Here is a 17,977-nt window from a genome sequence, read left to right on the forward strand (position 1 = left end):
GGAAGAACATATATTTAGTAAGATTTCAGGCACATATTTTCAAAAACTTTGATGTAAATTGTTTCTCCCTTTCTATCTCCAGAAACTGCTTCACTCTAGAATAGTTTGAATACTTTTTAAAGTCATCTCTTCACATCAAAACGTTTGATCCAAGATTTGAGACTTAGTTAATTTGAATAAGAATAAAAACTTGACTGTTAGTGCTTCTTATCTTTACAATATATGGCAAGAGTGTCTTAGTGTAACAGCAGCTGTTATGATATGTAGGCTCTAATACGTCAGGAAAAAACAAAAATATTTCTTGCTTACATCAGACATCAAAGCATTGTTCCCCATGGGCAGATCACTCCTTCCATGTTGTGATGCAGATGCCAGGCTTCCTCCATCTGTGGTCACATCTAATTTAACTATAGCTGGTAAAAAGAAGAATATGGGGAATAAACACTAGTTTCTTAAAACCTTGGTCTAGAAATGACACCTATCACTTCTGTTTACATTTCATTGGCAGAGAAAAACCAGTCATATGCCCACTCCTAGATGCACCAAAGCTGGGGAATGTACTGGGTAGGAAGCTATTTTCTGGGATATTTCTCTAATATGTAAATGGAAATGTAAAACTGGGGTTATTGTTAGTCATCTCTACCAGAAGGATTGCGAATATTGACCAATATTGCTTCAATTTCTATATTCCTGTTGAAAATACAAGATTCCTAAAGTGGTGCAGCAATTCACAAAATGTATTTAATAAAATTTTCAAATTCTTGCTGCATGTAAAGTTACTACTGTAATATTTTTTGCCAGTAATAGATTGCTAAAAGATCACTTCCATTGTATAGGATTTTCTGTACACACACACACACACACACACATCTACATCTACATCTACATCTACATCTAATATATTTTTTCTCCATTATCTTTGGCTATGTTTAAGTTTCCCAAAACTTTCTTTACTCTTTCAGATTTACTTTTCACTTTTAAGAGATTAGTGAAACTCTATTTCTGGAGGTTACTAGTAACATCAAATTAGTATATGACATGAAGAGATTCACCAGAACATACATAATTGGTCACCTATTGGGGTAGAGTGGAAGTTAGAATGAGTAGGTAAAAACTGTAGTCCCATGTAGTCAGGGGTAAGAAAGCAGACTGTGGAATAGCCAGGGCTGGATACTTTCCCTCCAAAAAAAAAAAATCAATCTAAAGAGTTAGATTCAATTTATGGATAGATAGATAAATAAGAGTTCAACATAACCAGAGTAATTTCCTTGTCCACCTCTCACATACTAACCTGTCCTTTCTCATCATATAAGTTAATGATACTTTGTGTTTTAGCTAAGGCAGGGATCGTATTTAGTTTGTCATCACTAGACCTAAGACCTGGCATAGAGTGGCTGACATAAAGTAGAATCTTAATATTCAAGTGAGATATAATATGACTTAAGAATAAATTAATGAGCGGCTCCATTGACTTTTGATATTTAGTTGGCAAAGAGAACACACAACCAAAAATCTGAAGAAGGCTACATTCGTTGTCCTGAGGAGGAGGATGGTCGGAGTGGACTCACAATATCCCATCATTCTCTTAAATAGCATCTATCATAACCTGATTTTGTGTAACTGGCTTTCATCTCACCTTCTTTTTTTTCTTCTTTTTAATATTTTATTTATTTACTAATGAAAGACACACACAGAGAGAGAGAGAGAGAGAGAGAGGCAGAGACACAGGCAGAGGGAGAAGCAGGCTCCATGCAGGGAGCCAGACGTGGGACTCAATCCCGGGACTCCAGGATCATGCCCTGGGCCGAAGGCAGGCACTAAACTGATGAGCCACCCAGGGATCCCCTTCATCTCACATTCTTTGACTTAAATAACAGTGGAGTCATATTTGCCTTATTTAAAGTTACATCTACAGAAACTAACAGTTTAACACAACAAACCTATTATTTATTTATTATTTATTTGTTTATTTATTTAAAAAGATTTTATTTATTTATTAATGAGAGTTAGAAAGAGCGAGAGAGCAAGAGAGGCAGAGAAATATGCAGAGGGATAAGCAGGCTCCATGCAGGGAATCTGATGTGGGGACTCGATCCTGTGACTCCAGGGTCACGCCCTGAGCCGAAGGCAGGTGCTAAACCACCCAGGCGTCCCCAAACCTATTTATTAAATAAATTCTACCTTGAGGTGGAAGGCTCTTCTCCCAGTATTAAGACTATGGGTTAGTTTCTGTTCTCTGGGGCAGGGATTGCATGAGCCCATGCTTGGCTTTTAACCTGGAAACAGAAGTCTAACACTAAAATGGCAAAGAAGAAAAGAAGGATTAAGGATGAGATTCAGAAACACTGTTGTGCATCAGGAGGCCAGGAACTTAGACTCAAGACTTTGGAGCAATTAGCAGAACCTGGGGCTCCATGCTAGAGTCAGACTGGCCTCGGGTTTGGCTTGATGCTCAGGTCCTATCAAGTGAAGACTCTTGAAGTTGTTACTAATGCAGATCAAAATCAACCATGAGATATGAAAGTGAAGCTGAGCCTGAATATACGTATCAAATAGTCTTTAGCTATTGGCCTTAAATCTTAAATATCATAAACAGTGCCAAAGAGTATTAGTCATTTAAATTATTTTATCAAGATGGAGACCCAACTCAGAGCTTTGAAGAGTATTGTTTTGGTTTAGAATACATTGTTTTCCCAGATGCTAATCCTCATGGATATGTGACCATGGATACTGAAAGTGCTTCTGTGGGGCTTCTTTAAGCAAACTATAAATTCGGAGACAAGTCTAGAAATGCAAGGAAATAAAAACATGAAATGAAAAAAATTACTTGGAACAGAGAAAAGAAAGTGAATGTAACTTGGGTTTTTTTGTTTTTTTTTGTTTTTTTTTTTTGTACAAAATTGTTAAGACTTGTCTAGAGAAGATGGATAATTTTGCCATCTCCATGGGTTGGAGGCAACCACTACGTTAGCAGTCCAAATTAGAGTACACAGTTTGGAAATGATATGCCATGTACTTCTGTTCTCGAGCTAAATTAATACCTCAAAATTCATTTTCTCAAGACTGTTCTATTAGAAGAGGAGGAGAAGATGGGAAGGGAGAGTGCATCGAGGCAAAAAAAAATTCACTGTGATTATTATTTGACTTCTCAGAGCTTCAAAATTCTCATTAAAGATTATTGGGATTTTGAGGGAGGCTGATGAATATTTCCTCTCCTTAGTTCTGAACACACATATATAATTAAAAATTTGTCTTATTACCACAATGGGCCCAGTTACACAGTATGGGGCTCTTTGCCAAGTGAATATGCAAAAGTTCTGATATCCAGTAGTCAGTGAAGCCAGCAATCATAGACAATGCTGCACCAAGGGATAATAACTTGGTTCCCATAGGCATGTGGCTTCTTTTAGCCTTAGGTTGACATTATAGAAATTCAAATTAAACTGAAGTTTTCCAATCCCCCATCTATAGTATACATTCTGATTTTTATCAAACACCAACTGCTTTGTATAGAGATTTTTAATTAAAGTTATTATATACCCATTATAGCTTTTGATAGTAATATAAATGATTAAACCTAAGATACAAATCTATAAGTATTATCACATCTAAAACTTTAATAATTTCATATAATTTTATTTTGTAATTGTACATTTTTAATGAGGTATTTAACTTTTTTTTGTCCTTGGTTAATGGAATTTAAAAGTTACTGATGCATCATAGTATCATTAGCCTCTAGGTGCTGGCTAGATCATTGCCCTATTGATGAAATCACCCTAGGACAAGGTCTCCATAACTATACCTCATTGGACACCTACAGGATAAGTCTGTCTTTTTCCCAATTTGAATACATAGCAGATTGTTTTATAACACATCTCCTGCCTGTATCTCATTAAGGTTAAGTATTCTTTTATAACAAGCCAATTTTACAACATATTTTGGCTTATGTTGTATCACAGGAATAACTTTGCTGTTTGGCAATGAATATTTTCCATTTTCGCAGTACATTTTGTCTTTTCTTAAAATCTTATGTTGAAAAGTGAAATGCTACAAATTTGCCGTTGCCTCAGCAATCATGTATTGATCTATTTGTTCTCTCTGTTCATTTTCTGTGAGTCCAAATTACTTAAGTACTGAAAGCTCTCAAGGTAGTGACCTGAAATATTAACAGGTTACATTAGCTCATTAAGCAAAGGAAACTGCTTTTATTCAAAGTCTGTAGATGCTGACATTGCATTTATCCAAAAAATTATTAATGTTTGCATGGAATTGTAGTAGGAAAGATATTCTGTACTTCCAGACTGAGGATTCTCTAACTTTTCATGGGTTATAACAATTTCACCCATTAGTTATTGCCTTTTCCTTGAAAAGTAAAGATTAATGATGCTAAAATGATATACTTTAATACAATCAAGTTACACTTCTTTCTGACACTACCTCAGATGTTGATGATCTGGCACTTTTTTTTTTTTTTAAGAAATAGTACAAGTTCATTTGAAGGAGAAAGACAACCTTTAAATAATAAGGCAATTATTATTTTAATCAATAGCAGTATTATATTTTAAATTAATCTTCAAAAGTCCCTGAAGCTAAAATTTCAAAAGTCATTAATCAATTAAGCAAAATAATACACAGTCTTTCAAAGCAATCTATCTCCTGAAGGTTGCTCAAATTGTTTTCTGAGAATGAAATGAAAAGTTAGCACTTTTTATTTACTTTAATTGAGTAGTTTTATTTTTCTAATAAGTGTGATTGCTCAATATGTAAAAATAATATAGTTTAAACCTGAGCATTCTAGTGTATTTAAATAAATAGTTCTACTTTCTTTTTTTTAAATAGTTCTACTTTCATCAGAATAAAATTGTACATCTTTTGTTTATCAACATGAAGAACACAGTGCTTAAAAATCCTTGCTTTCTAAAACCAAAGACTCTCAGAAACTTTGCTATGAAGTCATAGCAGAGAGAATGGAATATGTCCTTCTTGTCTGAAGGATCTGGGCCAAGTGGGTCACACAGAGAAGCATCCTTGGATACCAACCTACATCCAAAGCTTCAGCTAGAGCTTTCTTCAGATATATATGTTTATTTCCAAAACTCTTAACACATTAAGTCTGTGTCTCAGCTCTGCTAGTAGTCAGACTATGGTATTCTTATTAGAAACTAAAATATTGATAATGGGACACAATCAAGGTCACACAACCCTTTATCTTTTTGCTATTTTCTTAACAATAATTTACTCACATCTGATACTCAATCCAGAGTTAATCCTTGCCTTCTTGGAATCCCACTTTGGAGTTACTCAGTGTACACCCAAATCCTATGAAACGCCTCTCTCCCTTCTTACTAAGATATCCAATCCATAGTTTCTCATGGTATTTTCTCTCCTTTGCTGCAGGAAGTTATAAATCTAATAAACTTTGTTTATTACACTACAGTTATATTCCTGGTGGCCTTTATCTGATGAACTGTCAAAATACTTAAGTGAGCTTTCTGAGAAAGAATTCAAAAGCATCCTGGAGCCTTAGCCATAGCTAAACAGCAACAAAATGTAGAAACATGGATTAAATAATTATTATATTATACTTATTTCTATTACTCATATATAATTCATATAATAAAAATATTCTAATATAAATATAAAATTTAATTGGAGGAGGCAGAAAAGCTGAGTACTTAGCAACTAACTGTGTAGCATCTAATGATCTTTGATTTGTTTCAGAATATAACTAAATTTGATATTTATCATGTGTATCCATTCATTTCATTTCAGAAAGTTAAACCGTTCCTTTATTTCTAAATATTTTACATTTACAATTTTAATAGTGTTTTGCAAGCTAAGGACTCACTTAGGCAACTTGACAGTCCATCAGATAAAGACCACATGAACTCACTCCTCTCAGAGAGCATATTTTTGCTCTAAAAGTTCTCCAATTTTTTCCATATTCAAATATGCTTATATTACCTTATTCTTCCAAAATATTCTTCTTAACACAAATTAATTGAGTTGATGTTCCAATTTGGAACATTTTTTTTCAAGATTTTGTCTCTTTATTCATGAGAGACCTAGGAAAAGAGGCAGAGACACAGGCAAGAAGCAGACTCCTCACAGGGAACCCAATGCGGGACTCGATCCCAGAGCTGGGATCGTGCCCTGAGCTGAAGGCAGATGTTCAACTGCTGAGCCACCCAGTGTCCCTCAATTTAGAACATTTTAAGTGTCACAAAATGGGAAACCTGGATCATTTATTATAAATAGGATTTTATCAAGGGAGAAATGATGTCGTTTTAGAACTACCCAATGAATAGCATGAAGTTGTTTTTTGAGGCATATTTGAGATAATACCAGTTTTAAATACTTTCCAATATTCCTTGGAAAGAGTACATGTAGACCAAAAAAACAGATTGTTACCTACTGTTGCTGAAATGTGATATGCAGGGAAGAAGTAGCTGGTAAGTAGATTAGAAAAACATATAGACCATGCCAAAAGAATTTGAACTTGACTTACAGGCACAGAAAAATTCTCCTCATATCTATAATGTGGAGAAAGATATAAATCTGTTTTATGCTGCTGCAATGAATGGAAGTATGACTAATGGATAGCAGTTACAGTTGAATTTCTGCTCAATATAAGAAATATTTTTATAATAACGAGAACTGTCCAGAAAATAGCATGGGTAAGTTAGGCTGAGTACCTCTTACTTCCTAGAAGTAACTAAGTAACTAAATGCCCATGTCTCTGGAATGTCTTAAAAAATAATTTTTGTTTTCAACAGAAGATTAAGTTTTACTTTTGATTCTATGATATTCTCTGTTGGGATTCTAACAAACTAACCAATGTGAACATTGAGATGGAGACAATCGCACTACTTCACTAAGCAATTAATTGATACATAGCATAAGCATTTTAGAATCACCAAAATAGTGACTGTGAGAATGTCTGCTGCCATGCCATAGTGGCAAGACAATAGGAAAAAGATTTAACATCACTGATATTTTTTAGATGTGATATTGGCATCCCTTAGAAGATTTCTTACTTTGCAGGATTATAGAACAAAGTACAAATTATGTTAATCATAATAACGTATTAAAAAATAAGCATTCTATTGTAATCCAACCACTGACTAATCTGTCATAGAATATCATCCATAGCAAAAATTTTCTCTTTTTTTTAGTTAAAACCAATTAAATAACTTATAGTGTATTATTAGTTTCAGAGGTAGAGTTTAGTGATTCATCGATTATATATAACACCCAGTGCTCATTCCATCTAGTGCCCTCCTCAATGCCTACCACCCAGTTAACCCATTCCTCCAGAAATCCTGTTTGTTTCCTATACTTAAGAGTCTCTTATGGTTTCTCTCCCTTTATAATTTCATCACATTTTATTTTTCCTTTCTTTCCCCTATGCTCATCAGCTTTGTTTCTTAATTCCACATATGAGCGATATAATATATTTGTCTTTTTCTGACTTATTTCACTTAGCATAATACCCTCTAGTTCCATCCACATTGGTGAAAATGGCAAGGTTTCTTTTTTTTTGAAGACTAACATTCCATATAAAATATATACACACATATATACACATATATGTGTATATATATATATATATGAATATAAATATATTCCTCACATCTTCTTTATCCGTTCATCTGTCTTTGGACATCTGGACTCTATATTTTGGCTATTGTGGACACTGCTTTTATAAACATTGGGGTGATGTGCCCCTTCAAATCACTATGTCTGCATCCTTTGGATAAATACCTTCTAGTGCATTTGCTGGGTCATAGAGTAGCTCCATTTTTAAAGAATCTCCATACTGTTTTCCAGAGTCGCTATACCAGTTTGCATTCTCACCAGCAATGTAAGAGGGTTCCCTTTTCTCCATATTCTTGCCAACATTTGTTGTTTCCTGAGTCATATCAAACATTTTCAATGCCTACTAGAAAGTAGGCACTCAGATATTTTGCACATATTATCTCTAATCCACCAACTAACCTAAAAGACAGATATTATCTTCATTTTACAGATCGTAAAATCAAGACTCAAAAAGATTAGGATAATCATAAAACTAATAAATGGCAGATTAAGAGCTCTGTCTCCTAGCCCTAATAGTTTTAAAAGTGTAACTTATTTTTTCAAGACGTTAACATATTTGCCAAAGAAGATGTTAAGCTTAGCCTCTTAGTATCATCAAAGAAGAGTATTTTTTGTTTAATACTCCTGTCTAGTTACAAAATGGGAACATCCTAAACTCTAAGCTCAATCAAATGTAAATTGATACCTATGTTTGGAAATAAATATCAATAAGAAAACAGTGGAAAAGAGGCATAGGTTAATAAAACTTGAAATAAAAATTTAAAATAATTTTATTCAATAGATTGAAGTAACTTTGAAATCTTACAAAACTGGAATAAAGATGTTAAAAATCTTGATCATTTGTTATAGACTTCTTAAAATGGCATCTCTTGTCACTTCCAGTGTTATAGGCAGCATATCTCTCATTTTTCCTTGTAGTCACAGCTTATGCTATCATCCCATCCTAAATTCTTCAATTAGCATCTGCTTTTACTATTCCTATGAAAAATTTGGGTTTCTTATAACCCTTTTTAGATATTGAAATGATATATCCTGGCTTCCATTGTAATTTAGCTACCTATACCATTTCTCAGTGTGACTAAAAAATTAAGAAATTGTATGAGAAATAATTAACAGTAAAAGGTAAATGAAGAAACAGAGCTGATTTCACAGCGTTATATACTATTCACCTGCAGAAATAGCAAGAATTATTTTAAATAAGGGTGAAAGGATAAAAGCTTTTCCTCTAAGACCAGGAACAAGAAAAGAATGCCTACTCTTTCCATTCCTATTCATCACAGTACTGAAAATCCTAACAAAAGCAATTAGGCAAGAAAAAATAAAGGTATCAGATTTGGAAAGGAAGAAGTAAAGTCATCTCTATTTGCAGATGCCATGATTTTATGTTTAAAAATCCTTATGATTCAACCAAAGAACCATTCAATGAATTGAGTAAATTTGCGAGATTATAAAATTAATATACAAAAATCAGTAGTGTGCAATCACTAACAATGACATTGCTGAAAAATAAATAAATAAATAAATAAATAAATAAATAAATAAATCCAATTTACAATAGTATCAAAAACAATAAAATACTTAGGAATGAATTTATGAAGGGGTTGAAGATCTTTATGCTAAAAACTAGAAAAAAATTGATGAAAGAAATTGAAGAAGAAACAAATAAATGGAAAAGTACACCATAATGCTCATGGATTGAATAATTGATATTGTGAAAATGTCGGTACTATCAAGCCATCTCTAGATTTAATGCAGTCCTTATCAGGATTCCAATGGCTTCTAATACAGAAGTTAAAAAAAAATTTAAAATACTTCTCAAATTTATATGGAAGAGCACACACAAAAACTCTGACTAACCAAAGAAATGCTGAGAAAGAAAAACAGGCAGGAGGTATCACACTTCCTGACTTCAAGCTATACTATAAAGCTATAGTCATTAAAACTGTATGATACTGGCATAAAAAAAAAAAAAACAGACAAATAGATCAGTAGAACTAAATTGAGAGCTCAAAAATAAACCCAAGAATAAATGACCAATTGATATTTGACATGGGAGCCAATAATACTCAATAAAGAAAAAAATAAGTCTCTTCAATAAATGGTGCTGGGATAGTTGGGTATTCACATGTAAAAGAATAAAACTGGACCCATGTCTTACACCACTAAAAACAATTAACTCAAAATGTAAAACCTGAAACCTTGAAACTCCTAGAAGAAAATATAGAACAAAGATCCTTGATCCTAGTAATGATTTTTTTGTATGTGACCCTTAAAGCATAAGCAACAAAATAAAAAATTAACAAGTGGGACCAAACTACATCAAATTAAAAAGCTTCTGTACAGCATAAGTAGCTATTCACAAAGTGAAAAGACAACCTACACAATAGGAAAAATATTCGCAGACCACATATCTGATGAGGAATTGATATCCAAAATATATAAAATATTACTGATGAATAAAATTAAGTCGAATGCAAAAAAAAGCAAAATATATAAAATATGTATACAATTCAGTGGCAAAAAAAAAAAGTATAGAATGCAATTTAAAAATGAGCAGAGGACCTGAAGAGAACTTTTCTTTTTTTTTAAGACTTTATTTTTTTATTTATTCATGAGAAAGAGAGAGAGGCAGAGATGTAGGCAGAGGGAAAGCAGGCTCCATGCAGGGAGCCCAATGTAGGACTCAATCCCAGGACTGCAGGATCTTGCCCTGAGCCAAAGGCAGACGCTCAACCATTGAGCCACCCAGGCATCCCTGAAGAGAATTTTTCTAAAGAAGATCTACAAAAAGCCAACAGGTATGTAAAAAGATACTCAACATCACTAGTCATTAGAAAATGCAAATTGGAACCATGATGAGATATTACCTCATGCCTATTAGAATGGCCATCATCAAAAAAGACAAGAGATAATAAATGCTAGCAAGGATGTGGAAAAAGAAAACCCTTATACACTGTTGGGAATGTAAATTGGTGCAGCCACAATGGAAATAAGTATGGAGTTTCCTTGAGAACTTAAAAAAAGAACTTCCACATGATACAGAAATTCCACTTCTGGAAATATACCCAAAGGAAATGAAAGGACTAACTTGAAAAGGTGGTTGCACCTGCCATGTTCATAGCAGCTTTTACACAGTTACTAAAACATGGAAACAACCTGGGTATTCATTCAATGATGAGTAAACAGATAAACAAGCTGCAGTATATTCATTTAATCAAGTATTATTCAGCCATAAAAAATGAACAAACAAGGATATCCTAACATTTGCGACAATTTGGATGGATCTTGAAGTCATGAGGCTAAGTGAAATAAGCCAAAGACAAATATTCTATGACCTCACTTATATGTGGAATCTTATACAAACAAACTCATACAAAAAGGGATCAAACTTGTGATTATCCAATGTGGAAGTATTAATTGAAAGAGAATTGGGGAGGTTGGTCAAAGATACAAACTTCCAGTTATAAGATAAATAAATACTAGGGAGGGAAGGTACAACATGACTAAAGCTAACGTAGCTGTATCTCTTACAGGAAAGTTGTTAAGAAACTAAATCTTGGGGCAGCCCTGGTGGCCAAGCAATTTGACGCCGACTTCGGCCCAGAACGTGATCCTGGAGACCTGGGATCAAGTCCCACGTCCCTGCATGGAGCCTGCTTCTCCCTCTGCCTGCGTATCTGCCTCAATCTCTCTCTCTCTGTGTCTCTCATGAATGAATAAATAAAATCTTAAAAAAAAAAAAGTAAATCCTGAGTTCTCATCACATAAAAATTGTTTTTTCCCCTTTTTTGTTCTTTCTTTTCACTTTATTGAATCTATATGAGAGGATGGATGTTAGCTGAACCTTTTGTGGTAAGTGTTGCACAGTATACGTACACCAAACCATCGTGCTGTGTGCCTTAAACTTATACAGTATTGTATGGCAATTACTTTTCAACAAAACTGGAAGAAAATAATAACATAAATTTTATAAAAGTTAATACTGAAAATGGAATTAGGAAACAATTGAGGACTAAGTAGCACACTTTTCACCACCCACATTTTTAACCTAAGAGAAAGGTTACCAGATAGGCAAAGTAATCGATGTAATGATAGGGGAAATGATTCCTAAAGAACAGTCTATTATGTATTTATAAACAATCAATAACTGGGTAGTCTAGGTGCTATCCAAAGAGATGGATAGCTCTGTTTGTGAAAAATAAGAAGCAGTTATAGATTTTCAACTGAGGGTTGCTAAAATAATACATTATTAACCCCAAGACAATTTATTGTAAAATTAATACAACTGATTGTTCATATCTTCTACCTAGAAAAAAGAAAAAGAAAGGTCTTGGGCAGGGCTAAATATAATCTTATAATTCGTGGCTAAATGAAAGAACAGGGTTAGGAGGAAAGAAACGTACATGCAGTGAAACACAAATATTTTCAACTCCTCAGTCAATTCCAAATAACATTGGGGAAAGAGGGTTATTTACAAGAGGGAAATATAGAATGAGGCAAAAATGAGAGAAACTGCTGCAATCTTCAGGAGACAGAGCAAAACCTTTGCCTTACTTCCCTGTTCTAGCTGCCACAGAACATGTTTTATGTAGTTATTTATCTGCAGTTATTCATAAAGGTATAGTACATGTCCTTTTGATAGGCTTCACAATTAAATACCATTTTTTTCAAGCTAGATTTAGTGGCCTATGACCTTATAACCCAAAGAACCTGTACTACACTATCTCATCTATCACACCATCCTGTTTCACGACTTAATATCAGAAACTTACATACTGTCTTCATAATCATATTTCTGTACTTTATAATTTAACTCTAAATTACAAATTGTGAATATAAAGAATGATTTTACTGTTTCTGATAATGAAGAGATGGTCTCTTTCTCAGGGCTGCTATGAATTTTAAACCCAACAACATAGGAGAATTTCTTTAAATGGAGAACTTTTTATTTTTTTATTTTTCTACTGTTATGTATTCTGTGTTTTCCTCAAGGCAAATATGTAGTGCTGTTAGGAAACATTAGGAGAACTATCTCACAAATTTTAAATGCCTCTACTTGTTATGAGAAAAAAGTAGAAGCAGAAATAGGACTAGAACAAGACATCAAGATATAATGATTAAGTAAATTGTGATATATATTCACAATAGAAGATTGTATATATCCATAAAAATGAATAAATTACCCCTATATAAAATGGCATGGATGAATGTTAACAACATAATGTTGACATTACGAATGCGTATAATATGATCTATTTGCATATGTTCAAAAATAGACGGAATTAAATCACATTGTGTAGAGAGAACATAGAGAAGTGGCACAGCTATGGAAAAGGAAGGGAATTCTTCTCATAAATATTAGCATGTAAGACTTCTGGCAAGGACGAAAGACAAATGATGAAAAAGAGAGAGCTGGAGCTTCCGGCTGCAGACAATTTTCTATTTCTCAACCTGGTGTTCACTGGATACTTACCTGGATGTTTGCTTTAGAAGCATTCGTCAGAGTGTAAGTGCATGTTTTCTGCTATTTTCTGCATATGTTTTAAATGCTAATTAAAAAGAAAAGAAAAAGAACCCTGAGGAATTGGAGCTCTTGATTCCAAAGACATCTCAGATATGTTAAATCCTATAGTGAGGTTTGTGAAAGTGAATTGTTTCAGCCCAAATTTCAACTGCAGTGTCTTTTTTTAATTCTTCTTCTTTTTTTTTTTTTTTAAAAAAAGATTCTCAATACCCTTCCATCGCCTCTGCCCTGCCCTGTGCCCTATCATACAGATCTCCATTTTCATCATTCCCTGCTTTGGGGACATAGTTTCCGCACCTATTAGAATGTCTGTCTCCCACAGCTTCTCCTTCCTACATCACTCTGCCTTTGGTCAAGGCCAATCCCTCAGCTGAGAGGCTGTGTTACAGACAGTAGAGAGGCATTTCTTCTTTAGCTCTACCCGCCCCTTTCTAGGAGTTGAGCTGGGTCTCTACTATACTACTCTCTCATTCTGTGATCGGATCATCAGATCTGCCTTTGAGCACTAAATATCTCAGAATTAGACATGTATAACACAGAACCTTTCCAAAATCCTGAAGTATGTGTCAATTCTTGGCATCGTTTATCATTTAATACAAAAAATGATTGTGTCTAGCAGCTACTTTTTTCAAAATAATGTGATGAGGCAATGAGATAATTTCCTTGTTTCGTTGGAAGTTGTCCTTCTCCTTTCTCTTTCTCCCTCTCTTCCATTCTCTTAATCTCTTGATCATTCTAGTTGTTTTTGTTGTATTCTGAGGGGCAGAAGGAATGAAAATAACTTTATGGCAACAAATTTAACTGAAAATCTCAACACCTGAGATAGAATTATCATTTCCCTTTTATTCATGAGGAAATGGATGCTTAGAGTTTGAATAATTTAATTAACATCACAGTCAATAAGTGGAAGAATTAAGAGTTCAAGACCTGACTGTGTTCACAGCCTGCGCTTTTTACAGCTCTACCACAGAGTCACCAGGAATTCAATTAGTATATTAGAATTCAAGGATCTACATACATCTTCTTCAACATACTGGCACATCAAAAGCTTTTTTGGTCACTCACTGCTACATCCCCAGTGCACTTAGTGGTAAGGCTTAGGAGGTATTTGTAGACTAAAGAAGGAATGTAGTACCTTGATCTATGTGAATAAATCTGTATAATGCCAGTAAACTTAAAAGAAGAGATTATGCACATGCTATTTGCACTGCATAAGTAAATATTTTGGTTGATTAGAAATCTGAGTGTCATCTGGTCTCCGCCCCCCTCCACCACTCACCCCTCGGCAATCTATCATCAAGTAGTTCTCCTATCCCCCCCTCAGCCCTCTAGGTCTTTAAGTTCCTGTCGCCATCTCTCTCAAGCAGGTGACATCCATTTCTAGCCTGAATTCTTGCAACTGCCTGCAGCATCTCCTTTTGTTTCTCGTTCCTATTCCCTCCCAACCTAGTTCCACATTGTAGCCAGAGGGGACCTTCCTAAAACACAGAAATCACATGTCCCTCCCTCATGTAACATCTGTGAATAGGTACCGCTTGCCCAAATGGGACAGTTCAAATACACCTTTGGCTCGTAAGACTCTTCATCACCTGGCCATGATTTCATGCTTTGGCTTCCTCCCATTTCGGCCCCACTACTTACACCTTCTCACATGCCCAGAGGGGCTGCACTCCATTTCATTTTCTGAAATCAGCCAAGCACAGTGTAGCCTTGACACATGCTGTTTCCCTGACAGGAATAGTTCATGTGCTCTCTCAGAGGCCTAATGCTCTGTAATACAATGGCTTGTTTAATTATGCCTCTGCCAGGGGCCTCGTCTGTTTTATTACCCATCTTCTCTCCATTGCTACCAACAGGCCTGGAACAAAGTAGGGCCTTAGTGAATGTCTGAATTAAAACAGATAACATTTTGTATTCCTTCAAAAAAATAGGATTTTCATCTATCCCTCAAGTCCATAAATAGAAGGTGTTTCCATAATACAGGCAGTAACTCATTTTAAAATGTTATTGTACATTTTCATTTTTATAAATGAAAATAACAAAAATTGCTATTAATTTGTGCTCTGTTTCTATATTTATAGAAGCCCCAGGCCTCTTATTTAAACATCCCAAGTGCCAATCATTTGAAAAGTGTGACCTGAAAAAGAAACATTACATACATATACGTATATAAATATATATAAATTTCACAAATAAAGCTTTAGATCTAAACCATTCATCATCACTGTATGAAGGGGGGAAAAAGCTAATGGAAGGAAGGCTTTATGAATTTTTATTTTTATGAAACTACAAAAAGTATTATAAACATATATAGAGGTATAGTGTATTTTCAAAACAAAAATATTTGAAATAGTAGTAACCAAAAGCAAATAACTAGAAAGTGTCTTTATCTTACTGTAGTCACGGCAAATGAATGATTGTCTACTGTGTTAATGGAACTGAATGCACTTAATCTAGTGACCTGTCCCCTGCATTGCAGCCCAAACAGGAGAGTCCTTGTACTCTTTATAAGCTGAACTAGATTTCAAGTCCCTCTGCTGACAAAGTCCACACATTAGTCACCTTCGAGATCTTCAGAGTGCCGGGGAGAGCTCACTGCTTATACAGTCTGGCAGCATCCACACTAACGGGCTAGTTGCTTATCCCAGAATTCAGGAGGCACATTTACTGTCTGTGTTTCCTTCCCCTGTGGTCTTCTAAGTCACTGAGTTATGCTGATTCTACCTTTAATGCTTCTTGATTCCAGACACTTCTCTTCATCCTCACTGCTGCAGTCATCCCTAGGTTGGACGTCTACAGTGACCTCTGAAGTGCTTCTTTTTCATCTACGTTTAATACCCTCTCGTCTATAATCTTCAGGGAAAGGATAGTAGTATTTTAGAAACACAAATATTATCTACTTGGCTATTTTTCTACAGTCATATATGTGTTTATTTTCATTGATGCTGCATGAAGCGCACCATTATTTTTAGTTTTGACTGGCAGATAGCTGAATGTTCAATTACGCTCAGATTGACATTTACTATTAACTATGACATAGAGTCTATGTTTCCCAGAATTTTATTAAATTAATTTTTGGAAATAGTCATATTTGACCTAACCACAACATTAGATTGTAGATCATTCATCACTCACAGATAATTTATATTGTATGTGTAATGTGACATAGGTTAATCAGCGGTTAAAAAGTGTTACCCTATTTAATGTTTGAGCAACATATCAAGTGGTTATAAGATAGTCATGTTACATATTCTGGCATTTAATTTTTAGCCTAATTGCATATCTTCTTCAATCAATGTGACTTGTTACAGTTATTTATACCTTACTAGCTTAATTAAATAATACGATATCTCTTCAATTGCTTGATCTGGTTTCTTCCTGTGGTCATTGCTCCACTGATTTGAAGATTTGTTTCTCTTTAACAGATTCCTAGTATTTCCTCCTGGTTCATAACATTTTTCTTACTCCTGCTAGTATCAGTCACATTTCACTATCTGTGCAAAGATCTTCTCATCACCAAAGGTTTATTAGGCCCCTATGTGTGGCCTTGCCTATAAAGTACCTAAGGACATTTACCCCGATATCTTTCACTATTTATACTTGGTAGAGTAATTTAATAACACAATGTTTTACCCCCAAAATTATGTTTTATGGATAATCATCCAGTTTCCCATAAGACTTAAAGTCTCTTCTATCTCTTAGTGAGTTCCCTGGCTAAGAGCACTTGCTCAGGAGATTTGGGAGTTATTCTTTGTAATATTAATGTCTGTTTACTATTTCTAGTAATTGGAATTTTAAGAGGCAAGATGCTCATTTATGAAGTGTGCATTTTGGACCTACGATGCCTACATTCAAATCCTCATTCAGCCATTTTGTGGTTATTGTGGGATGTAAGCAAGCCACTTAATCCCTCTGTGATTCTCTTTTCTCATCTATAAAAACCGTAGATGGTAAGTAGTACCTAACTCACAGATTTGTTGTGATTCCTAAATGTGTTAATATAGCAATGTATTTAGAAGAGTGTTTGGCATATACAAAGTGCTCAGTGTTTTATTAACTATGATTATTATTATTAATGGCATTTTCATTATTTTAGTACTTCTACTGTGATTATAAATGCAAGTGGGCAATCAGACTTATAAGACACAAATAGTTTTAATCTAATATTGTTCACTTCATTTACCTAATTTTATAGAAGAATGCAAGACAGTAGATACAGTAAGTACATCATCATTTCATCAGGATTCCTGGTACCTACCCACGTACACAGTTTCCTTTGCCTTCCCCTCGAATGAGCTATGTACAACCTCATGGACAAGAGCAATATGATAGAAGCTGTGTCCTCTATTTCCCACCAATCATTAATACTTTTTCAGTCATGCAAGCCTCAGGCCTGGATGCCAATTCATATTTTCCCTAATGCAGGTGTAGTTTTGCTTGATGAATGAGGCTGATATTACATTCTCATTTATTTGAGCTCTGTTGTTTCCAAGGAAACGGTGCTATGGGAGTTTAAGATCATTCTAGAAAGGCCTTTATCAGCCCCAACCAGCCCAGACGTTAATTATTTACTCAAAATGTGTTATTTTATTTCGGAAAGAAATTCCAGTGACTATAGAAAATATGCTCTTGCGGAAGTAGAATAGGTGTTCTTTGAATTTAGTTAAAAATTTAATCCTAGATGTATACAAGTTTGGACAAATTCATTTACTAGTCTTTTTAAGGATTCACTAGAATGTTCTGCCTCAAACCCTTCTCTGTTTCTCCAATTCTGATGGCTATACTATGTTCATTAGAAGTATGTAACTAGACTACAGATATTTATCCATTTTCATATATGGATGATTTTGAGGG

The 17,977-nt window shown here is 34.5% G+C and overlaps 1 long non-coding RNA gene across 1 annotated transcript in view; it reads right to left on the minus strand.

Moving 5' to 3' along the window:
• The window catches only part of LOC125754573 (uncharacterized), a 117,987-nt gene that overhangs the window by 61,430 nt on the left and 38,580 nt on the right, over positions 1 to 17,977 (minus strand). Inside the window, exon 2 of the long non-coding RNA XR_007409197.1 lies at positions 310 to 413. This is a non-coding gene — a long non-coding RNA (uncharacterized LOC125754573). The remainder of the gene's footprint in view (positions 1 to 309; positions 414 to 17,977) is intronic.

The sequence above is a fragment of the Canis lupus genome, chromosome 38 (genome assembly GCF_003254725.2).
Source record: "Canis lupus dingo isolate Sandy chromosome 38, ASM325472v2, whole genome shotgun sequence".
In the NCBI taxonomy this organism is placed as follows: Eukaryota; Metazoa; Chordata; class Mammalia; order Carnivora; family Canidae; genus Canis; species Canis lupus.